Below are 26123 nucleotides of genomic sequence, written 5' to 3'. Positions count from 1 at the left end.
TTGGGTTGATGCAACAATCATGCCACAAGTTGTCAGTATACAGTAAATCCAGCATTATATAGACCAGTGCAATAAATGACAGAGTGCACCTTAACGTAAGATTAGTTTATTAGACTATTACCTGTAACCAGTCTATTGACCAGTGTTTTTATATTAACTCTATTAACTTCAATCAAAATTAAAATTCTAAACATATAGCAAATACCGGGGTTCGAGCATTTACCAGGGGTTAAAATGTGTTAAGGTTTTAAGGTCTAGGCCAACCTGGATGTATGGCTGACAGTAGAACACATCTAAAATGGAGAATAGGCTTAACCTCACACACACACACACACACACACACACACACACACACACACACACACACACAGTCTTCTCTTTTATAAGTTTGTATGTCATTGGCAGGTTTCATTGTAATCATAATCTGGCACAATTGTAAAAACTAATATTTAAACCAAATGCTAAACTTTGATTCAATGTGATTTTAAATGTTATTGCAGTGATTTTAAAATGTGTACAAACAAAACAAATGAACAATACTGTTTTTATTCATTTAGTGGTCTTCCGCTGCCATCTAGTGGTTATGAATGCAATTTCTCATGCAACACTGTGTTTTTAAGCTTTATCACTATTATAGTGTTATTTTTTGCCCAATCTCTCTAAAAATGTGCATGCTTGTTTAGAATGAATGCAAATTTAATGTATGTGTGAATATGAGTTTTTTTTAAGCAGTGTGAAGCCATTTAGAACAGAAATATAGTTTTTTTGAAGTCTTATGAACAGTTACAGCGCCACATATAGTCTGATCCCCATGAAACTTTGCATGCTTATTAAGAGTCATCTGCCACATGTTTTCACCAAGTTTCATAAAGTTTTGACTATTTGTTTCGGTTTTATAGGCTTTGATGTATGTTTGGCCACTCCCCTTTTCTAAATGACCCCTTTAAAACTAACCAAAGGACAAAATTCTAAATTTTTTCAATAATTATTGATCTGGAGAGTCCACAGAATATTACTGCAGTGGTTTGGTTCCGATCATGTGAAAAACCTACGACTAGTTTGCAAAAGTATGTTTTTAACATATTTGTGAATAATTAATGAACGATTTGACTGACAGTAATGGTTCTTGAGGCAAAGTTGTGCATTATGAGGACATCTATCAAATGATATGCTTATTGTGTGGATATGTGAAACACCACATGATTACAGAGCCAAAAAACTCATTAGGGCCAACTAGTGGCAGATTTCTTTTAAAATTCTTACAGACCTTTAGGGCCATGAGTCGAACATGCTTTTCAAGTTTTGTCGTTTCGACCTTCGTTAACCCGGTCAAAATGTACTCGTATATACTTGTGTCCCATTAGACAAAGATACTGCATACCAATTTTCAAGCTGATCAGACCAGCGGTTGCCTAGTTATAGCCATTTATGTGTTTTTTTCTGTCTTATAGCGCCGCCAAGTGGCAGAGGTGCGCATCTTTTTTTATTTGACCAAAGATTGAACTTATACATATGTGCACAAGGTTTGGTGAAGATAGCTCATTCCATTCAACAGTTATAGCTTAAATAATATTTGACTAATATTAGCATAGACACTTGTGTTCGGACTTTCCCAAGGGCTGCAACTATGTAATGTTTTTGAGTCTACGACAAACAGTTACGAGTTAGAGCCAAAAATGTCTAACGTTTGGCCAATTAGGCTGAGACTTTGATAGGTTCTCCCAAAATTGAGCTCTACGATCTGACCAAGTTTCAAGTCTCTAGGCCTTACGGTTTGGGCTGCATGTTCAGTTCTAGGGCAGAATAATAATAATAATAATAATACAAATCTTAACAATTACAAGAGGGTTTCAGCACTGCGTGCTCAAACCCCTAACTAAACATAAAATCAAGATGTAAATATTACAGTTATAAAATATGTTTTTATTTATGCCATCTCTCTGTTTGTTTGTTTGTTTAAGGGGCATAAACTGAGAAATCAACTTTGACTGGCTCATTTGACATATAGAGGTCATTGTACTATTAAGATACCCTTTAAGTTTTAGAACTCAAAACTTGTTTGTCCAAAAACAGCTTTTATTGAAACTAAGTTGAAAAATAAAATGAATGTTTGAGATTGTCACATTATGATGACACAACAGCATGACGAAAGACCACCTCTGCAGAATCAGATCAAGGCCTACTTCTGCATCATTGCATCTTTGTCCCAACCAAAGAAGATAAGAATGAGAGCAGGGCAGCAGAGGATTGTATTGAATTTTCTATTGAGTGGATGCACAGATTGTGACATAATACAAACACAATTGCAAGTCTTGCATTATCGATTACGTTTTCCGCCAATTTACTGTGACTGCTAAATTTTAAATACAAAAGCAAAGTCTATTTGCAACTGTATTTATCGTAATTTCCAGTTGAATTTTCGATGCCTTGCACAAAAATTCTCTGTCAGGGACTATAAAATGGGCAGTATTTGTATTGGGAGGTGATGTCACTCACAGATAATTGTGCCTAAAAAATGGAGATCATTGGTAAAGGCTCTGCTAAAGACAGTTGCCGATCCGATAGATGTATGTGAAGGAACTGACAGTGCAACCTGGGTATCCTTATATTCTTGGTACATTGTACACAAAAAAACCCACATTTTTTACCCTAAATGCAGAGAATATCCCAAGCTAACCGCAGGACCCACAATGGTATGCACAACAGGTCATTAACCAAGTGCATATGAGCAAACAGACAGGGCAAATATACACATATTATAAAGTATTATATTTCTCTATTTCTCATTGCGATTGGTGAATGTGACTAGGGCTGTGCGATTAATCGAAATCGAATCGCAATCACGATTTGAGACGTTGTGATTTGCTAATCGCAAAAGCCTGCGATGTGGATACAATATTACTCTGTTCCAGAGCATATGCATGAATGCCAGCCTTGAGTGACAGTCTTACTAATCAAGACCATACCTGCAAACTCAGAAGGACTGAAAAAGGTGACAGATTTTTCAGTACCCCCCCCCCCCCCCCCCAAGAAGAAAATAAAGGGAAAATATGTTTTCTTGAGGTAAAAAAAAACGAAACATTTATTAACACCACTGAACATAAAACAACTGCAATACTGTAAAACTGTAAACAACAATACTGCAGCCAACTCCCACTGCATTAGTCAACGTTAAATGATCCGCCAGAGCAGGTGTTTCAATCACTCATTAAAGTTAAACCAGACACCAATGGGTCTTGTTTCATTACGTGTTCGTTTTCATTTTGCTCATTTCTTATGACAAGATATACATAAAAAAATCTGATAACAATGTTAATTTTGACAGCAAATTTTGATTTAGTTTTAGTCATAGTCTTTTGACTAAAATGCCATTTAGTTTTAGTCATATTTTAGTCATATATCTGAATTGTTTTAGTTTTAGTCTAGTTTTAGTCATTGAAATACAATAAGATTTTATTGTATTTAATCAAATAAAATATAAAATATAATGGGTTTAGTTAAATTGTAATGCATTAATTTATAATGTCTCTAAAATGTCCAAACCCATATACTCCCGGATAAAACATCTATTAACCTGTTAATATAATTGATTTTAAAGATTGAACATGCAATACAGATACAGATTTAACTACTGTGACTTATCTTAAAATTAAATAAAACCACTTTTCCTAAAGTAGAACAGTCTTTTTTCAATTAATGATATATGCATTCTTTATAACTACTTGCATACATCATTCTTTATTCTTTCAAGCAGACATATTTAAAAGAATAAAATATAATTAATCCTTAGTGAATGCTTTTCTTTCTTTTGTTGCTTGATCAATATTAAGGACACAGACCGCATTAGGTTTATTACCCACTGTCATTTTTCGGATCATCTATGAGCTATGACGCGGTTCAGCGGCAAGCAGTGGCAAAACGCCAACAACCAATCAGAATATAGACGTCCTTCGCGCTGGCTGATTTCGGAGAAACAAGATGTAAACTTTCGTTCCTACCAAAACATTAGTTCCGAGAAAATGGAGGAGAAACTGATAATCGTTGTTGCTGGGTTTCCTATCATTTATGATATGACGCTATTTTTTCATACAGAAAAAATTCAAAAGACCAGTTACAAAAGAGAGAGAGAGCCCCGGCCGCGCACGCGCACCCACCTTCACCGTCTTGCTCTCTCTCCCTCGTGCATAATCAAAATATTTTTTTTTCCCCCGACCAAATGTGACCAAAACGGTTATAAAAATGCTGTCATTATAAAGGTGTAAAATATCGTTGATGAAAATAATGACGAAAAGTACTCGTAAACGAAATTAACAGTAATGCAGTGGAGGAGATAACTTAGCCTTGCCAAAATCCTTCACAGTGACATTGAACTAACATTGTAAGCTAACAACACAATTTGCTGATCTTACTAGCTGACTAGGACAACACTTCCATTATAACGTTAATGTTAAACATGTTAACTAACAACAACGTTAGAGAAAACAATTATATTGTTGGCAGATAACAGCACTTACCTCAAAACTAATGTCAGTGTCCAAAGCGTGAATTCATCCGCGGGAAAGCTGCCGCTATCTTGACTGTGATTGGCCAAATGACTCGCGTGCAGTAGGTTCTAGAAGTAGGTGTGAATAGGCGCGAATTCATCCGCGGGAAAAGCTGCAGCCAGGGGCTTTTCAAAGAAGACGCTGCTGTTATCTTGACTGTGATTGGCCAAATGACTCGCATGCTGTATCACCAAAGATGTTTGTGAAGAAGACCGCAGAAGACCCCCCCTCCCCCGTCAAAAAAACTTTTCGAATCTACACGATTCACGTGGATGACATTTTCCCATTCAAAGCGGCGATTTTTGCCGAAAAGCGACTAGTTTGCAGGTATGCAAGAGAGTGAGCGCACCTCCGTTCTCCCCAATCAGCACCGCTCTAACAAACTGTGTAAAAACCCACCATTAAAAAAAAAAAAGAAAGAAAAAGTTAAGCAAATTAAAACTAAAGAAAAACGTTATGTAACTTAAGCTTTGAAATGACAGACAATGATCAAAAAAGGTCATTTGCAAAGAGCTACGTCACAATGCAAGCATGAACGATCAAGAGATCCCTTATCGTTTTGTTTTCAGTACTGGAGAAGATACATTCTTAGATGTCTTGTTAGTACATGAACGTTATCTTACACATTTTATCTATGGAATGCCGAAGCTGCCAATTTTAAAAATAAATAAATACATAAATAAATATACAAATAAATGTAAATAAGAATAAATAAATACATAAATATATAAATAAATATACATAGAAAAGCAAAAAAATGAAAATAAATAATTATTTATACATTTATTTCCATATTTATGTATATATTTATTTTTTTCCATATTTATTTATTTATTCTTTTATTTATTTATACATTTATTCATTTCTACATTTATTTATTTATACATTTATTTATTTATTAATTTATTTCTTCCTACATTTCTTCCTGCGTAGGGTAATGAGGAGGGCGTGGTTTACCTCAGACATAGCAATCGAGCTCAGAGTAAGCGAAGGCGAAGGGTTGAGGCCACAGTAACGCCTATTGTGTGGCGAAATACAATTAGTATAGCTCACTGACGTTGATACGGTCTATGACTGCAAGGTATATGGTCAAAATCCTAAATCTTACTGTGTGACATGGATAGGCTACTCTTTATTCCGGACATGGCCGTAGAACCTCGTTTGGTCTGGATTTGTAAAATGTCCGGGGCTAACAAACATGAAACAGGGACTCTGCAGTGCTTAATTTGTAAATTGCGAGGTCCCGGAACAAAGCGGGGTAACGGATGCCGGATGCATGTGATTACAGGAGGGAGAGGTGATGGAGCACTCGCGCAATCACATTGGTCAGCAGTTTAAGTGATTGACTGCATGCATCAGTTGCTTTTAGGGTCTGTATGTTCATGAATAACATGGAAATGCCATGCAATTTTAAAACAACAATTTCCAGGCCTAAAAACGTTTTGAAAAAGTTGTGGAATTTTATTTTACAAATCTCTGTATAATAAACTGAGTCCTAAATTTCGGTGGGGGACTGTGTAGCTATGTCGCATGGTTTTAATAATTCTCACAGCTTTCAAGTTTATAATGAGGAAAATTCCTGCATTTATTCAACATAGCTTGTAGGTTTGAATAATAAAATTAATCCACGCAAAATTTAAGATTAAATAATTCATTCGAAACCAGTCTTCGAATCCATGAACTCTCTCTCGCGCGCTTCTCATCAGCGCATCTCGTCTGCACAGTGACCTGCAGCACGCGCCGACACAAGACTTTCACTCGCATCTCGGGACAGCTGACAGAACAGTCACTTGACTAATCGGGTCATTGTTGCATTGTCACAAAAATGTATAATTTGCACATTTTTAAGCATTTTAAGCCATATGGTACAGGCTGTATTATGTGCCCCTCACAGTCACATCCAAAGTTCACGCGTATAAAGCCGCCTCGCGAGTAGCCTATTATATGAGTTATTTTTCGTAGTTTGTTGAGCTTAAGCAATCAAATACACACAATATGATGTCTGTTGTGGGTGTTGACAAACAAAACAATTTCATGGCACACTCTACTTAAACACATGGGGAAAAAAATTAAGAAAAGGGGAAAAAATCAATAATTAAACAACACTGCGTCGTCAGTGTTGGTATTGTATCGGACACTTGCACTTAACATGAAGCTATATGAAAAACAAGCTCAAATGGAGTAAACAAGTTTTTTGCTGAGATCTGTGTTTTGTCTGTCAACAGAACGCGCGCATCTGAGGCAAGTGCATCGCATTATACGCTTTCATCAACTCTTACAGGTTATATAACATTTATTGTTGCTATATGGGCGATTTGTTTTTCTTGTTGTTTAATTCACTTGGCCAAAATCTCATGATATAAACGATTAAGCGCTTATGCACAGGACATTTAAAACGTACAAAAGTAGGCTATATTGGCTTGTGAAAAACCAGTCTTCAAACACACAAAAACATTAGCCTTTACAGACATAGTGTTTGAGTAAAGAAAATAAATAATAATAACGAATTATAATAGATATATGAATTTTGGATAGTTTTTCACGGCACATCTGGCTATTCTCTGTCTGCCATATGGAAACGCCGCCCCTGGAGGAGGGGGATCCGCCAAAATATGGTGCCGGATCGGATTTCGTAGGTGCCGGATCCGGATCCGGCGTGTTGCGGCACAAATTAAGCCCTGGGACTCTGAGACTGAAGCGCTTGATATTTTCCATTTTTCAGTCAGAACTCACAGAAAGGAAGCACGGCAGATTTAGGCTACAGTTAAGTCGACGCAAGCATATTGACCAATGCTTTTGAAAAAAATTCTCTTACAGTTTGAAAAAAAAAATTCTTACAGTGCACAAACCGATCAACAATCACAAGTACAAGCTACTAACAAAGTGTCACAAATGAACAATTATTCATTTACAAAAATCACTATTATTATTAAATTAAACAATGTACAGGGGCAACCTTATTAAATGTATGAACGTCACGTTAATCCACATCGATAAATTCAGTTAGAGGATAAGAATGTAGGGCAGTTAGCCTACCACTAAAATCCAACCAGAGCTTCATCAGAGCCATCAATACAGAAAGGATCTTAATGCATTTACACAGCAATTAGCCTACAAGTGCATAGAAATATTATGAAGTGTTTTACATTTTGAAGACATAAATATGACATGATGAAATCAATGAAGTGATAGACCTACGTTTAATATGAAACTAAAACAGACACCAGGTGGCAGAAAGACACTGTCTTAATGCCTGCGTTCAATCCACTCGTTTGATTCCTTAAAATACACAGAATCAAAAACAACTCGACGTGTTGAAGCGGATCAGCTTTGGATTTGTTTCTGATCATTTCTATTTAGGCCTATGCTTTATTTAAATAATAATAAGAATAAATAAATAAATGACCAAATGTTCAAAAAGTTGGCAGAGAGGGGTCATGTTCAGGGAAACAACATAACTGTTGATAGACTATTTTTCGGGGACATGAGTTTAATGCGCAAACCTGCGTGACCATATAGCAACTATTCAGAAATGGAAATTACGAATGCATTAATATTTTGTTTTGAATTTAAGAAAAGTCAATTGAATATTTACAGGTTTGTATCTCGTTAGTTAGATAGAATAGTAAAGTCTTTGTAACCAACCATAGTGATCAAATATCGAAGCTATTTATTGTAAAATTTTGTAAAACTTTCTGTAGGCCAAAAACTGCCAAAAACATAACTAAAAAATAGCTAGTAGCCTACAAAACTTTTTAATTTGTATTATTATTATTATTCTTTCTTATTCTTCTTCTTCTTATTATTATTATTATTAGGCTATTGTTATCATCATCATCATCAGCTGGCAAACCATTATGGAGTCTATTTAAAGGGAATGATTGTGGCGGGGAGTTTGGTCAAACTATGGCAGCAACAATAAACATTATATAACCTGTAAGAGTTGATGAAAGCGTATAATGCGATGCACTTGCCTCAGATGCGCGCGTTCTGTTGACAGACAAAACACAGATCTCCTCATTCGCCAGCAAAAACCTGTTTACTTCATTTGAGCTTGTTTTTCATATAGCCTCATGTTAAGTGCAAGTGTCCGATACAATACCAACACTGACGACACAGTTTTGTTTAATTATTGATTTTTTTCCCCTTTTCTTTTTTTTCCCCCATGTGTTTAAGTAGAGTGTGCCATGAAATTGTTTTGTTTGTCAACACCCACAACAGACATCATATTGTGTGTATTTGATTGCTTAAGCTCAACAAACTACGAAAAATAACTCATTTTTTAGGCTACTCGCGAGGCGGCTTTATACGCGTGAACTTTGGATGTGACTGTGAGGGGCACATAATACAGCCTTCGGAGCGCGCGAGTACCATATGGCTTAAAAAGCTTAAAAATGTGTGCAAATTATACATTTTTGTGACAATGCAACAATGACCCGATTAGTCAACTGACTGTTCTGTCAGCTGTCACGAGATGCGAGTGAAGTCTTGTGTCGGCGCGTGCTGCAGGTCACTGTGCAGACGAGATGCGCTGATGAGAAGCGCGCGAGAGAGTTCATGGATTCGAAGACTGGTTTCGAATGAATTATCTAATCTTAAATTTTGCGTGGATTAATTTTATTATTCAAACCTACAAGCTATGTTGAATAAATGCAGGAATTTTCCTCATTATAAACTTGAAAGCTGCGAGAATTATTAAAACCATGCGACATAGCTACACAGTCCCCCACCGAAATTTAGGACTCTATTATACAGGGATTTGTAAAATAAAATTCCACAACTTTTTCAAAATGTTTTTAGGCCTGGAAATTGTTGTTTTAAAATTGCATGGCATTTCCATGTTATTCATGAACATAATGACCCTAAAAGCAACTGATGCATGCAGTCAATCACTTAAACTGCTGACCAATGTGATTGCGCGAGTGCTCCATCACCTCTCCCTCCTGTAATCACATGCATCCGGCATCCGTTACCCCGCTTTGTTCCGGGACCTCGCAATTTACAAATTAGGCACTGCAGAGTCCCCGTTTCATGTTTGTTAGCCCAGGACATTTTACAAATCCAGACCAAACGATGTTCTACGGCCATGTCCGGAATAAAGAGTAGCCTATCCATGTCACACAGTAAGATTTAGGATTTTGACCATATACCTCGCAGTCACAGACCGTATCAACGTCAGTGAACATACTCGGTTACTAAAAGTAACCTCGGTTCTCTCTAGAAGAGCGAACGAGTACTGCGTCTTAGCTAAGACGCTACGGGAAAAGTCTCTTTTCACGAAATACTGAAGCAAAAAATTATCCTTAATTTTGTATTTTTGTAAAGCGCATTTGCAGCAGTACACAGCCATAGGCGAGACGGCTCGTTCGCTCATTGGCTTGTTCTGTGGCAACTGCACAGCCTATCGAGCGCAGGCTGATGCAACATCAGACCAATAAGGGCGCATCGCGCCCTTCTTGCCACTTCCCGCCGAAACGGGTGTGGCTCAACCTATAAAAGGAGCTCGAAAAGGCTGACTCACCTGATTTATTTAATCGCCGAAGCGAACCAGAGTGAATCGTACGCACGGCAGAGAACGCAGTACACGTTCGCTCTTCTAAAGAGAACCGAGTTACGTTTAGTAACCGAGTACGTTCTCTCACGAGAGCTCTCTCGTACTGCGTCTTAGCTAAGACGCAACGGGAACCCGATGTAAAACGCCGTGCGCGCAGGGATCACACACCAATAAACCTGAAGCAACGCCCAGGATTTACAGTGCACAGTCACCTGAGGGACTCACAGAGAGTCCGGGACAGAAAAGGGGGAAAGCCCTCCGTCCCATATCTAGCAGCATCCGTAAATGCGGCAATATGACATCACACAGCCGAGGCAAGGCCTGACCAATGTGGCAATGCGGGTCTTACGCAATACTGCCCATATAACAGTCGGCAGCGCATAGCGCTCATGACCTCAGAATTCCCCTCAGGGCCCTGATTCTTCTATACCGACAGCAGCCTTGCTTGCAAGGCGGGAACCTCCAGGTTATAGAACCTGATAAATGTAGACGGCGAGGCCCAACCCGCCGCCATACATATATCCTGCAAGGAGATCCCAGTAGACCACGCCCACGACGAGGCGACGCCTCTTGGGGAGTGTGCTCTGACGCCCAACGGGCACTGAAGGCCCCTGGAAGCGTAAGCTAACGCTATGGCGTCAACTATCCATCTGGATAGAGTCTGTCTCGAAACAGCCATTCCCTTGGAACGTCCACCGAACGAGACAAATAGCTGCTCCGTCTGCCGAAAGGCAGCAGAGCGAGACACATAAGCTCTTAAAACCCTGACAGGACAAAGAAGACTTGAGTCTCCATCCTCCCCTGACACCGGCAGGGCAGACAGGGCAATAACCTGAGCCCGAAACGGTGTGTTGAGGGATTTCGGCACATAACCATGCCTAGGTTTGAGTATGACCCTTGAGTCATTGGGCCCAAACTCCAAGCACGACTGGCTCACCGAGAGCGCGTGCAAATCACCCACACGCTTTACAGAAGCGAGAGCCAACAAGAATACTGTCTTGAACGACAGATGCTGAAGGCTAACCGATTGGATAGGCTCAAATGGGGGACCCTTCAAGGCCTCCAAAACTGCCGCGAGGTCCCACATAGGGACTGACGGAGGTCTGGGAGGATTCAGCCTCCTAGCTCCTCTGAGGAACCGGAGGACTAAATCGTTCCTTCCTATTGACTGACCGGACGCCGTTTCAGAAAACGCCGCGATGGCCGCCACATAAACTTTGAGCGTGGATGGGGCTCTGCCCTTATCCAACAGCTCCTGTAGGAAGGAGAGGACCTCCGTCACCTCACAACTAAGGGGTGAATAACCTCGAGCTGTGCACCAGCTGGAGAACACCGACCACTTCGAGGCATACAGACGTCGTGTCGACGGAGCTCTAGCCTGAATGATGGTATTTAGCACTCCCACTGCGAGATCAGCGGGTAACCGTTGAGTGCCCATACATGGAGGGACCACAACTCCGGTTGAGGGTGCCAAATCGAGCCCTTGGCCTGCGAGAACTGCTTATACGCGTGAACTTTGGATGTGACTGTGAGGGGCACATAATACAGCCTTCGGAGCGCGCGAGTACCATATGGCTTAAAAAGCTTAAAAATGTGTGCAAATTATACATTTTTGTGACAATGCAACAATGACCCGATTAGTCAACTGACTGTTCTGTCAGCTGTCACGAGATGCGAGTGAAGTCTTGTGTCGGCGCGTGCTGCAGGTCACTGTGCAGACGAGATGCGCTGATGAGAAGCGCGCAAGAGAGTTCATGGATTCGAAGACTGGTTTCGAATGAATTATTTAATCTTAAATTTTGCGTGGATTAATTTTATTATTCAAACCTACAAGCTATGTTGAATAAATGCAGGAATTTTCCTCATTATAAACTTGAAAGCTGCGAGAATTATTAAAACCATGCGACATAGCTACACAGTCCCCCACCGAAATTTAGGACTCTATTATACAGGGATTTGTAAAATAAAATTCCACAACTTTTTCAAAATGTTTTTAGGCCTGGAAATTGTTGTTTTAAAATTGCATGGCATTTCCATGTTATTCATGAACATAATGACCCTAAAAGCAACTGATGCATGCAGTCAATCACTTAAACTGCTGACAAATGTGATTGCGCGAGTGCTCCATCACCTCTCCCTCCTGTAATCACATGCATCCGGCATCCGTTACCCCGCTTTGTTCCGGGACCTCGCAATTTACAAATTAGGCACTGCAGAGTCCCCGTTTCATGTTTGTTAGCCCAGGACATTTTACAAATCCAGACCAAACGATGTTCTACGGCCATGTCCGGAATAAAGAGTAGCCTATCCATGTCACACAGTAAGATTTAGGATTTTGACCATATACCTCGCAGTCACAGACCGTATCAACGTCAGTGAACATACTCGGTTACTAAACGTAACCTCGGTTCTCTCTAGAAGAGCGAACGAGTACTGCGTCTTAGCTAAGACGCTACGGGAAAAGTCTCTTTTCACGAAATACTGAAGCAAAAAATTATCCTTAATTTTGTATTTTTGTAAAGCGCATTTGCAGCAGTACACAGCCATAGGCGAGACGGCTCGTTCGCTCATTGGCTTGTTCTGTGGCAACTGCACAGCCTATCGAGCGCAGGCTGATGCAACATCAGACCAATAAGGGCGCATCGCGCCCTTCTTGCCACTTCCCGCCGAAACGGGTGTGGCTCAACCTATAAAAGGAGCTCGAAAAGGCTGACTCACCTGATTTATTTAATCGCCGAAGCGAACCAGAGTGAATCGTACGCACGGCAGAGAACGCAGTACACGTTCGCTCTTCTAAAGAGAACCGAGTTACGTTTAGTAACCGAGTACGTTCTCTCACGAGAGCTCTCTCGTACTGCGTCTTAGCTAAGACGCAACGGGAACCCGATGTAAAACGCCGTGCGCGCAGGGATCACACACCAATAAACCTGAAGCAACGCCCAGGATTTACAGTGCACAGTCACCTGAGGGACTCACAGAGAGTCCGGGACAAAAAAGGGGGAAAGCCCTCCGTCCCATATCTAGCAGCATCCGTAAATGCGGCAATATGACATCACACAGCCGAGGCAAGGCCTGACCAATGTGGCAATGCGGGTCTTACGCAATACTGCCCATATAACAGTCGGCATCGCATAGCGCTCATGACCTCAGAATTCCCCTCAGGGCCCTGATTCTTCTATACCGACAGCAGCCTTGCTTGCAAGGCGGGAACCTCCAGGTTATAGAACCTGATAAATGTAGACGGCGAGGCCCAACCCGCCGCCATACATATATCCTGCAAGGAGATCCCAGTAGACCACGCCCACGACGAGGCGACGCCTCTTGGGGAGTGTGCTCTGACGCCCAACGGGCACTGAAGGCCCCTGGAAGCGTAAGCTAACGCTATGGCGTCAACTATCCATCTGGATAGAGTCTGTCTCGAAACAGCCATTCCCTTGGAACGCCCACCGAACGAGACAAATAGCTGCTCCGTCTGCCGAAAGGCAGCAGAGCGAGACACATAAGCTCTTAAAACCCTGACAGGGCAAAGAAGACTTGAGTCTCCATCCTCCCCTGACACCGGCAGGGCAGACAGGGCAATAACCTGAGCCCGAAACGGTGTGTTGAGGGATTTCGGCACATAACCATGCCTAGGTTTGAGTATGACCCTTGAGTCATTGGGCCCAAACTCCAAGCACGACTGGCTCACCGAGAGCGCGTGCAAATCACCCACACACTTTACAGAAGCGAGAGCCAACAAGAATACTGTCTTGAACGACAGATGCTGAAGGCTAACCGATTGGATAGGCTCAAATGGGGAACCCTTCAAGGCCTCCAAAACTGCCGCGAGGTCCCACATAGGGACTGACGGAGGTCTGGGAGGATTCAGCCTCCTAGCTCCTCTGAGGAACCGGAGGACTAAATCGTTCCTTCCTATTGACTGACCGGACGCCGTTTCAGAAAACGCCGCGATGGCCGCCACATAAACTTTGAGCGTGGATGGGGCTCTGCCCTTATCCAACAGCTCCTGTAGGAAGGAGAGGACCTCCGTCACCTCACAACTAAGGGGTGAATAACCTTGAGCTGTGCACCAGCTGGAGAACACCGACCACTTCGAGGCATACAGACGTCGTGTCGACGGAGCTCTAGCCTGAGTGATGGTATTTAGCACTCCCACTGCGAGATCAGCGGGTAACCGTTGAGTGCCCATACATGGAGGGACCACAACTCCGGTTGAGGGTGCCAAATCGAGCCCTTGGCCTGCGAGAGGAGATCTCTCCTCAATGGTACCGGCCACGGGGCGACATCTGCTAATTGCATCAAATCTGGGAACCATGGTTGGTTCTTCCAAAGAGGTGCCACAAGCAGTATTGAACATCTCATTTCTCTCACCCGTTCTATCACCTGCGGAAGGAGGGAGACGGGAGGGAACGCATAAAGCGGGCAGCACGGCCATTTCCGTGACAGCGCGCTTTCGTTCTTGGAAAAGAACGCGGGGCAGTGAGCGTTTTCGTGGGACGCAAAGAGGTCCACCTCCGCCATGCCAAATCTCTCCCACAACAGCCGGACTGTTTGCGGGTGTAGAGACCTTTCTCCCGTAGGGACATTGCCTCTGGACAGCCTGTCTGGACCCAGATTCTGCAGTCCAGGCACATGCACTGCTCTCAGCGAGCGCACGTTGCGTTGAGCCCAAATCAGGAGGCGTTCCGTCAGCCTGCACAGGTTTCGGGACCCGAGACCGCCCTGGCGATTTATGTAGGACACCACGGACATGTTGTCCGAACGGACTACGACGTGGTGATCCTTGATATGGGGACAAAAGCGCGTCAGCGCGTTCTCCACTGCCAGCATTTCCAGGCAGTTGATATGATGGAGCTTTTCCCGTTCTGACCATAGGCCAAAGGACGGTCTGCCTTCGAGCAGCGCTCCCCATCCCGAAGTGGAGGCGTCCGTCGACACCATTTTCACACTCGGGGAAGTCCCCAGGCTTACACCTGATCGGTACCAGCCGTTCGCTGTGCAAGGTGCTAGAGCCGCAACACAGCTCTGATCGACCTTGAAATGCAGCCGACCAGACGCCATCGCTCTGCGCGGCACCCGAGCCTTCAGCCAGAACTGCAGGGGGCGCATGCGGAGCAGGCCCAGCCGCAGAACCGGAGATGCTGAGGCCATGAGACCCTGCATCTTTTGTCAATGTTTGAGCGACACAGTCGCGCCGCAGCGAAAAGAACTCGCTGCACGCTGAATGCCCATCGTGCGCTGTGGTGACAGTCGCGCCGTCATGGAACACGAGTTCAGAACTATACCCAGAAACAGGATCGTCTGACTGGGGTTCAGCGAACTCTTCGCCCAATTGACACTGAGGCCGAGCTTCTCGAGGTGATCAAGTAAAACGGCCCTGTGGTCCACAAGCTCTGCTCGTGATCGGGCCAGAACCAGCCAGTTGTCCAAATAATTCAGCACTCATATGCCTTTGAGTCTGAGAGGAGCGAGCGCTGCATCCATGCACCTCGTAAACGTACGAGGAGCTACGGACAAGCCGAATGGCAGGACTGCAAACTGGTATGCCTGGCCCTCGAAGGCGAATCTCAAAAACCGCCTGTGGTTTGACGCTATCTGTATTTGAAAATACGCGTCCTTCAGATCTATTGACATGAACCAGTCCCCTCTGCGAATCTGCGCGAGGAGCTTCCTGGTCGTGAGCATTTTGAAACTGCGTTTCATCAATGCCTTGTTCAGCTGTCTTAGATCCAGTATGGGCCTGAGACCCCCGTCTCTCTTGGGCACCAGAAAGTATCTGCTGTACAGCCCCCCCTCGCTTTGAGCTTGAGACACAGGCTCTACAGCCCCTTTGCTCAACAGTTTTGATATTTCGGCCCAAAGTATGTGTGCTACTTCTGTTTTGACGGTAGTTTCGACGCGCGCTGAAAAGCGCGGTGGGCGTCGAGAAAACTGTAGCGAGTAGCCTCTCTTTATAATGCCTAGCACCCAATCCGAAACCCCTGAGCGCTGACCATGCATCTGCATGAATGGCTAAGGGCTGGATGCGACACGCGCTCTGTTGACTGGGCAACGGCGGCGCTCGAGTGTGCTGCGCATCTGAGGCTGGGAGCGCGCTGATCACAGCGGGCAGATCGCTCATCCTCGACCCCGTTCCGGCGCTTAACCGACTGGAGGGAGGCTGGGCGGGTCCCGTGGGACTCGATATATCTGCGAGTAACCGTGGGCTGCATGTGTGCACTTTTACCACTTTCAACTCGCCGTCTGCCTGTGCAGAATGTACGTGCACGGGCCTCGTTTTTACAGAAGCCCCGCGCCGTAAGTGACATAGTGTATGTGGGCACTGGGAAGTGGGCACGTTTACTATGCGGCGCGCTCGACCGATCTGTGTCGATCTTATGTGCGCTAGCCCTGTGTGCAGGGCTGTGCTTACATGCGGGGATGGGCACTGGGTAGTGGGCATCGTCACTGCATTTAAAGCACCATCGGCCGTGGCCGGACGAGCGTGCACGGGTTTCGTTTTTACAGAAACCACATGACGCGTGTGACATAGTAATTGTGGGCACTGAGGGGTGGGCACGTTTACTATGTAGTGTGCACGACCGACTTGAGTCGACATTATGGGCGCAGGCCCTGTGTGTAGGGCTGTGCTTACATGTGGAGATGGGCACTGAGGAGTGGGCATCATCACAACATTGATAGCACCATCGGCCGTGGCCGGAACACCAGAAAAAACACTCTTTTTGTGAAACATCTGGGTAGCCGTGATAACGGCTTTTGTTTGCAGGCAAGCGGGCACTCGTGCAGGCTTGCGCATTGCAGAAGACACTGAGGCAGTCACAACTCTTGGAACTGCAACAGCGGCGCGCTTGGGTGAGAGCTCGGCCGCAGCGGAACTCGAACACCGGCGCTTTCCCAGCAGTGCTAGGATGCTTTCGGGGCTTCTGGCTTCACCGCAATCCTCTGCCGCGGCTCCCTCGGCGCGGGGCGATGGCTCGAAGAGTGAGAACGGGGTCCCGAGCTGCGTTGCTGACGCAGCGAATCTCTCCACAAACTCGTTGACGGAAGATCCAAAGAGGCCGGCAGGAGTTAGCGGAGCGTCAAGAAACGCAGCGCGCTCAGACTCCTTGATGTCAGAAAGCGTCAGCCACAAATGCCTCTTAGCCACCGTAGCGGAAGCCATAACCCGTCCCATGGCCTGTGCAGCGGACTTAGTAGCGCGGAGGGAGAGATCCGAAGCACTCCTCAGATCCGCGAGACAGATCGCTTCAGGTCCCATCTCATCCAGCTTGCGGAGAAGATCGCCCTGGAAAATCTGTAGCGTCGCCATGGTGTGTAACGCAGACGCAGCCTGCCCAGCAGCAGAGAATATCCGTGCGAGCAGCGATGACGTCATGCGGCAGGCTTTGGATGTCAACGCCGCCTTAGTCCGCCGTCCAGCAGAGGGCGGGCAAAGGTGCGCTGCTATAGCCTGTTCCACCGGCGGAAGTGACAGGTAGCCTCTGTTCTTAGCACCGTCCAGTGTGGAGAATGCTGACGAAACAGATGAGCGGATTCTCGCTGAGAATGGAGCGTCCCAAGCCTTCGCCACGTCTTCGTGAAGCTCAGGAAGAAAAGGGGCGTCTGTGGGGCCGGTCTAGAGCTGCTATCTGCAGAACTGGAGCGCTTCGGCAAGAAGTGCTTGAACGCCTGTGAAGCTTTCTGGTCCTCGGCGAATCTCTCCACAAACTCGTTGACGGAAGATCCAAAGAGGCCGGCAGGAGTTAGCGGAGCGTCAAGAAAAGCAGCGCGCTCAGACTCCTTGATGTCAGAAAGCGTCAGCCACAAATGCCTCTTAGCCACCGTAGCGGAAGCCATAACCCGTCCCATGGCCTGTGCAGCGGACTTAGTAGCGCGGAGGGAGAGATCCGAAGCACTCCTCAGATCCGCGAGACAGATCGCATCAGGTCCCATCTCATCCAGCTTGCGGAGAAGATCGCCCTGGAAGATCTGTAGCGTAGCCATAGTGTGTAATGCAGACGCAGCCTGCCCAGCAGCAGAGAATATCCGTGCGAGCAGCGATGACGTCATGCGGCAGGCTTTGGATGGCAACGCCGCCTTAGTCCGCCGTCCAGCAGAGGGCGGGCAAAGGTGCGCTGCTATAGCCTGTTCCACCGGCGGAAGTGACAGGTAGCCTCTGTTCTTAGCACCGTCCAGTGTGGAGAATGCTGACGAAACAGATGAGCGGATTCTCGCTGAGAATGGAGCGTCCCAAGCCTTCGCCACTTCTTCGTGAAGCTCAGGAAGAAAAGGGGCGTGTTTTGAGCTTGAGAAACAGCGCTCATCCGGAAGATAGCTACCATCCAGCCGGGAACGTGAAGGGGGCGCTGGTGCAGACCACTCGAGGCCGAGGCTCGCCGCAGCCAACGAGAGTACACGCATCAGTTTCTTATCGATATCCCCACGTCTGCTGGGCCTCTGAGCAGCGGGCGCGAGATCCACGGAGCTCGCCCAACCCTCACTGCCCGAAGCAAGCAGAGAGCACGTGTCTTCTTCCTCCGACGCGGGCCTGAGATCCACTTCCTCCGATGACGCGTCGGCAAGCAGCGGACGCTGAGCATCGGGAAGCGATGCAGGGGAGACCGGCGAAGGGGAGGGAACCGGCGAGCTCGGCCGAGCTGGAGGCGGTTCTGGTAGGCGCTGCGAGCGGCGCTTCTTACGGCGCAGCGGATGATGCAGGCTTCGAGAAGGATGCCAGGCGAGTCCTCAGAGTCACCATAGGCATCAACTCGCAATGAGGGCATCCGCCATCAGCGAGCGCGAGCGCTGCATGGTCTTCACCCAGACAGGAGACGCAGATGACGTGACGATCTCCTTCGCTGAGCGGGGTTCTGCACGAGCCGCACGAAGGCATCTTTAAAAAGACGCAGCTCTTTTGTGAATGTGCGTCGCAGGGCGAACACACACACAGAATATTACAGAACAAGGATTGTAAAGGATATGGGCGCCGGATAGCGCAGCAGGAACGGCAGTGGAAGGCGGCGGTGCAAGCAGCTTCAGGATGGCTCGTCCTGCTGATATGCTCTTCCAGACGGCGCTTGCTTCCTCGTGATCCAGCGATGCGTGAGCTTCGCTGAAGAGATGAAAAATCAGGTGAGTCAGCCTTTTCGAGCTCCTTTTATAGGTTGAGCCACACCCGTTTCGGCGGGAAGTGGCAAGAAGGGCGCGAAGCCTTTTATTGGTCTGATGTTGCATCAGCCTGCGCTCGATAGGCTGTGCAGTTGCCGCAGAACAAGCCAATGAGCGAACGAGCCGTCTCGCCTATGGCTGTGTACTGCTGCAAATGCGCTTTAAAAAAATACAAAATTAAGGATAATTTTTTGCTTCAGTATTTCGTGAAAAGAGACTTTTCCCGTAGCGTCTTAGCTAAGACACAGTACGAGAGAGCTCTCGTAAGAGAACTATACTAATTGTATTTCACCACACAATAGGCGTCACTGTGGCCTCAACCCTTCGCCTTCGCTTACTCTGAGCTCGATTGCTATGTCTGAGGTAAAGGCAGGAAGAAATGTAGGAAGAAATAAATGAAGAAATAAATAAATGTATAAATAAATAAATGTAAAAATAAATAAATAAATGTAGAAATGAATAAATGTATAAATAGATAAAAGATTAAATAAATAAATATGGAAAAAATAAATGTCTACATAAATATGGAAATAAATGTATAAATAATTATTTATTTTAGTTTTTTTGCTTTTCTATGTATATTTATTTATATATTTATGTATTTATTTATTCTTATTTACATTTATTTGTATATTTATTTATGTATTTATTTCTTTTTCAAATTGGCAGCTTTGGCATTCCATATTTATCTCCCCAACAGATTAATTTGAAATAAGTTTATAATGCATGTTCACTTTTCCCAATTCAGAAGACCGCACACACAGACTATGTCTCTGAATGCTTCTTATACTCACTCCTCTCTGCCCCACTCGGTGCGAATCATGCTTTTATACTTGCTGCATTCATGCAGCCTGTTTCATCACGCTAGGTTATATTCCCTGCACCTCTCCACAAGCGCATCTGGCAGTATGGATGAGACTTGACGCACCCGTGCAACCTGCGTCGACTCGTGCCTGGCCCCGTGTTTTAAACAAATGTAAATTCAGTCTAACTGCTTACTAATTACTTACACAATACTTACACGACTGCGGGTGTTGCTGTTGGACAGTGTTTTCTCTACTTCCTGTTGGCCTTCTGTAGCTAATCGTAGCTCCGTGTAGCCGTTTTTATTTTTTTTCTCTAGAATCTTTATCTAACGATCACTCTGTTTTTTTTTAAAGTGATAAAATATAACTTAATATTCACACCATATTTGTGATATTATAGATCAATCTTATCAGATTAATTTTGATCGTTCACTTTTATTTTATATCCGTGAGTGTAGTGCACCTGCAAAGCGTTAGCACTCGTTAGCTTGTCATAAGTGCTTTCATTCGAACCTATCACTGTTCTCTTTTCTTCTCTCCTCTCTCTCGCTCCAGTTTTTCACAAGTTCATCAAACAACTGTTGTAAGAATATTTCATCAAGCACGGTGAGTAATGGCTTCTCCTGCTATTGTTATTTGCACCTCGTCACATGTACAGTTTATCTATCTCTGTCGCAGATGAGGGATTCACATGTGATAAATGCAGGGAAATAGTTAGGCTGACAGAGAAGATTTCAGAATTAGAGACACGCATCCGAACTTTAATTGAGGACAGTAAGAATGTTAGGGCTCTAGATATGGCTTTGGACGCATCTAGCTCAGGGATTCCTGTACATTGTTCGGTTCCGGCAACAGAGCCCCTGCAGCAGGGCAACTGGGTGGCAGCGTCGTGGGTCAAAACACCGCTCTTATGTTCCGATCAAAACATTAAACAGGTTCTCCCCACTCAGTGATGCACCCACTGAGAAACCTGACGAAAGTGCTCTAGTTATAGGTGATTCTATTGTACGGAACGTGAATATAGAGACACCAGCCACCATAGTCCAATGTTTACCGGGAGCCAGAGCGCCTGACATATTGGCAAATTTAAAAGTGCTGGCTAATGCTAAACGTAAATACAGTAAGATTGTTATTCATGCCGGCGCTAATGATGTTCGACTTCCCCAGTCGGAGATCACTAAAAATAACATTAAAGAGGTGTGTGAACTTGCAAGCATGATGTTAGACACTGTAATATGCTCTGGTCCCCTCCCTGCTTACCGTGGTGACGAGATGCGTAGCAGATTGTCATCACTCAATGGCTGGATGTCTAAGTGGTGCCCACAGAATAACATAGGTTTCATAGACAATTGGACGAGCTTTTGAGGCAGACCTGACCTGTTGAAAAGAGATGGTCTTCATCCCTCCTGGGGTGGCGCCACTCTTCTCTCTAGAAATATGGCAAATAGTCTAAGTGTTTATACTTGACTAACTGGGGCCCAGGCCAGGAAGCAGACAGATTGGCTAAACCGACCGTCTGCTAGCTGCCTCACGTCACAGAGGTCAGCTAATTCTCAGAACATAGAGACTCTTTCACCTAGATATCACACTATAGAGACTGTTTCTGTTCCCCGAACTAGAAAATACAAAAAAACGTCCAAACCAAGTTAAGATTAACAATTTAATTGAGGTTCAACAAATAAAAAACAGATGCAATACGGATAAACAAATGATAAAGCTTGGCTTATTGAATATCAGATCCCTTTTTACAAAAACACTTTTTGTAAATAATATGATCACTGATCATAATCTAGATGTGCTCTGTTTGACAGAAACCTGGCTAAAACCTGATGATTACATTATTTTAAATGAGTCCACCCCCCAAGATTACTGTTATAAACATGAGCCGCGTCTAAAAGGCAAAGGAGGAGGTGTTGCTTCAATTTATAACAATGTTTTCAGGATTTCTCAGAGGGCAGGCTTCAAGTGTAACTCGTTTGATGTAATGGTGCTTCATATAACATTATCCAGAGAAACAAATGTTAATGATAAATTCCGTTATGTTTGTACTGGCTACTGTATACAGGCCACCAGGGCACCATACAGACTTTATTTAAGAGTTTGGTGATTTTACATCCGAGTTAGTTCTGGCTGCAGATAAAGTTTTAATAGTTGGTGATTTTAATATCATGTTGATAATGAAAAAGATGCATTGGGATCAGCATTTATAGACATTCTGAACTCTATCTGGGGTTAGACAACACGTTTCAGGACCTACTCATTGTCGAAATCATACTCTAGATTTAATACCGTCACATGGAATTGATGTTGATAGTGTTGAAATTATCCAGCCAAGTGATGATATCTCAGATCATTATTTAGTTTGGTGCAAACTTCATATAGCCAAAATTGTAAATTCTACTTCTTGTTACAAGTATGGAAGAACCATAACTTCTACCACAAAAGACTGCTTTTTAAGTTATCTTCCTGATGTATCCAAATTCCTTAGCATATCCAAAACCTCAGAACAACTTGATGATGTAACAGAAACTACAGACTCTCTCTTTTCTAGCATCTTAAATAAAGTTGCTCCTTTACGCTTCAGGGAGGTTAAGGAAACCAGTATGACACCATGGTATAATGAGCATACTCACACCCTAAAGAGAGCAACCCAAAAAATGGAGCGCAGCTGGAGGAAAACAAAAGTAAAGGTATTTCTTATTGCTTGGTGGGAAAGTAACCTATCCTACAGAAAAGCATTTCCCAACATCACAGCAGTAATGACTTTATGAACTCCTTTACTTCTAAAATCGATACTATTAGGGATAAAATTGCAACCATTCAGCCGTCAGCTACAGTATCGCATCAGACAATGCACTATAGACCCCCTGAGGAACGGTTCCACTCATTCTCTACTATAGGAGAGGAAGAATTGTATAAACTTGTTAAATCATCTAAACCAACAACATGTATGTTAGACCCTATACCATCTAAGCTCCTAAAAGAGGTGCTTCCAGAAATCATAGATCCTCTTCTGACTATTATTAATTACTCATTGTCATTAGGATATGTCCCCAAAACCTTCAAACTGGCTGTTATTAAGCCTCTCATCAAAAAACCACAACTTGACCCCAAAGAACTAGTTAATTATAGACCAATCTCGAATCTCCCTTTTCTGTCCAAGATACTTGAAAAGGTGGTATCCTCACAATTATATTCCTTCTTAGAGAAAAATGGTATATGTGAGTGTTTCCAGTCAGGATTTAGACCTTATCATAGTACTGATACTGCTCTCCTTAGAGTTACAAATGATCTGCTCTTATCATCTGATCTTGGTTGTATCTCTCTATTAGTTTTATTGGATCTTAGTGCTGCGTTTGACACAATTGACCACAACATTCTTTTGCATAACTGAACTGAACACTTTGTTGGCATTAATGGAAGTACATTAGCATGGTTTAAATCTTACTTATATGACCGCCATCAGTTCGTAGCAGTGAATGAAGATGTATCATATCGATCACAAGTGTAGTATGGAGTACCTCAAGGCTCAGTAATAGGGCCGCTACTCTTCACGCTTTATATGTTACCCTTGGGAGATATCATCAGGAAACATGGTGTTAGCTTTCACTGTAATGCTGATGATACTCAGCTCTATATTTCTTCACGGCCCGGTGAAACACACCAATTTGAAAAACTAATGGAATGCACAGTCGATATAAAAAACTGGATGACGAGTAATTTCTTAGTGCTAAATTCTGAAAAAAACAGAGGTGTTAATTATAGGACCTAAAAACTCTGCATGTAATAACCTAGAACACTGTCTAAGACTTGATGGTTGCTCTGTCAATTCTTCGTCATCTGTTAGGAACCTAGGTTTGCTATTTGATCGCAATCTTTCCTTAGAAAGCCACGTTTCTAGCATTTGTAAAACTGCATTTTTCCATCTCAAAAATATATCTCAATTACGGCCTATGCTCTCAATGTCAAATGCAGAAATGTTAATCCATGCATTTATGACCTCAAGGTTAGATTATTGTAATGCTTTATTGGGTGGTTGTTCTGCATGCTTAGTAAACAAACTACAGCTAGTCCAAAATGCAGCAGCAAGAGTTCTTACTAGAACCAGGAAGTATGACCATATTAGCCTGGTCCTGTCAACACTGCACTGGCTCCCTATCAAACATCGTATAGATTTTAAAATATTGCTTATTACTTATAAAGCCCTGAATGGTTTAGCACCTCAGTATTTGAATGAGCTCCTTTTACATTATAATCCTCTACGTCCGCTACTTTCTCAAAACTCAGGCAATTTAATAATACCTAGAATATCAAAATCAACTGTGGGCGGCAGATCCTTTTCCTATTTGGTGCTTAAACTCTTGAATAACCTACCTAACATTGTTCGGGAGGCAGACACACTCTTGCAGTTTAAATCTAGATTAAAGACCCATCTCTTTAACCTGGCTTACACATAACATACTAATATGCTTTTAATATCCAAATCCGTTAAAGGATTTGTAGGCTGCATAAATTAGGTAAACCGGAACCGGGAACACTTCCCATAACACCCGATGTACTTGCTACATCATTAGAAGAATGGCATCTACGCTAATATTAGTCTGTTTCTCTCTTATTCCGAGGTCACCGTAGCCACCAAATCCAGTCTGTATCCAGATCAGAGGGTCACTGCAGTCACCCGGATCCAGTACGTATCCACACCAGATGGTGGATCAGCACCTAAGAGGACATCTACAGCCCTGAAAGACAGCGGAGACCAGGACAACTAGAGCCCCAGATACAGATCCCCTGTAAAGACCTTGTCTAAGAGGACCACCAGGACAAGACCACAGGAAACAGATGATTCTTCTGCACAATCTGACTTTGCTGCAGCCTGGAATTGAACTACTGGTTTCGTCTGGTCAGAGGAGAACTGGCCCCCCAACTGAGCCTGGTTTCTCCCAAGGTTTTTTTTCTCCATTCTGTCACCGATGGAGTTTCGGTTCCTTGCCGCTGTCGCCTCTGGCTTGCTTAGTTGGGGTCACTTCATCTACAGTGATATCGTTGACTTGATTGCAAATAAATGCACAGACACTATTTAAACTGAACAGTGATTACATCACTGAATTCAATGGTGAACTGCCTTTAACTATCATTTTGCATTATTGACACACTGTTTTCCTAATGAATGTTGTTCAGTTGCTTTGACGCAATGTATTTTGTTTAAAGCGCTATATAAATAAAGGTGACTTGACTTGACTTGACAATTCAACTCCTTACACTTGGATGCAATGAAACATTCAGCACATTTTCCACTAGTTCTTAAAATCCCAAATATAATGTAACATATGTAATACTTTAATATTTGACTAAAGAAATACAGTTCTTTCTTTACAATATATATATTTCCAGTGAAATTCAGTAATTAAGTTAATTCTGTAAAAGTAGTTATACCATTATAATCTTGCCTGCTGAAAAAATAAATAAAAAATATATATATTGAACCCCTCCCAAAACACAATTGAAAATTGAATGGATTTCAGGGTTATAATTGGAACTGTATTGGTTTAATGTAAACTGTAACGGTGTCTATTTGATGGATTTTATCGGTGGGATGTAATATGGCAGATGGCAACCAACAGAACAACAGTAATTCCTATTGTAATAATGCCTAAAACAAAAATGAATTTTGTAATGGTTTAATGGAAACTGTAAGAATTTTAATTTTTTAAGCTGGGTAATGATACTCATACCGCGTTGCACATTATTGACAATATTGAGCTGAAGCTTTGACTTTGCAAATTTGCGCAAAAATCTGTCCAAAAAAAAAAAAAAAAATCGCAATTAGATATTTCCCCAAATCGCACAGCTCTAAATGTGACCATACTGAAATTGCCTGCCCCAGATGACATTTTACTAGTCAGATAAGTTGGATGCTTGATGCAGAGAGAGTGAAAAAGAAACATAGTAATTAATATTGCTATTTAAATATGATCTTGTAGAACATGGGAAATACAGTTGCAAATGGACTTTGCTTTTCCATTTGAAATTTGTCAGTCACTGTGCATTTGCGAAAACTCAAAAAGGTATTTG

At 43.4% G+C, this 26123-nt stretch overlaps 1 protein-coding gene across 2 annotated transcripts in view; it reads right to left on the bottom strand.

The window, feature by feature from the left end:
* Positions 1–26123, bottom strand: part of ccdc142 (coiled-coil domain containing 142) — a 53997-nt gene that overhangs the window by 616 nt on the left and 27258 nt on the right. The gene's annotated exons all lie outside the window — the stretch shown is intronic.

Source organism: Carassius carassius, chromosome 29 (assembly GCF_963082965.1).
Source record: "Carassius carassius chromosome 29, fCarCar2.1, whole genome shotgun sequence".
In the NCBI taxonomy this organism is placed as follows: domain Eukaryota; kingdom Metazoa; phylum Chordata; class Actinopteri; order Cypriniformes; family Cyprinidae; genus Carassius; species Carassius carassius.
Note: the sequence above shows the minus strand (reverse complement) of the source record. Positions and strands in the feature narration are given on the sequence as shown.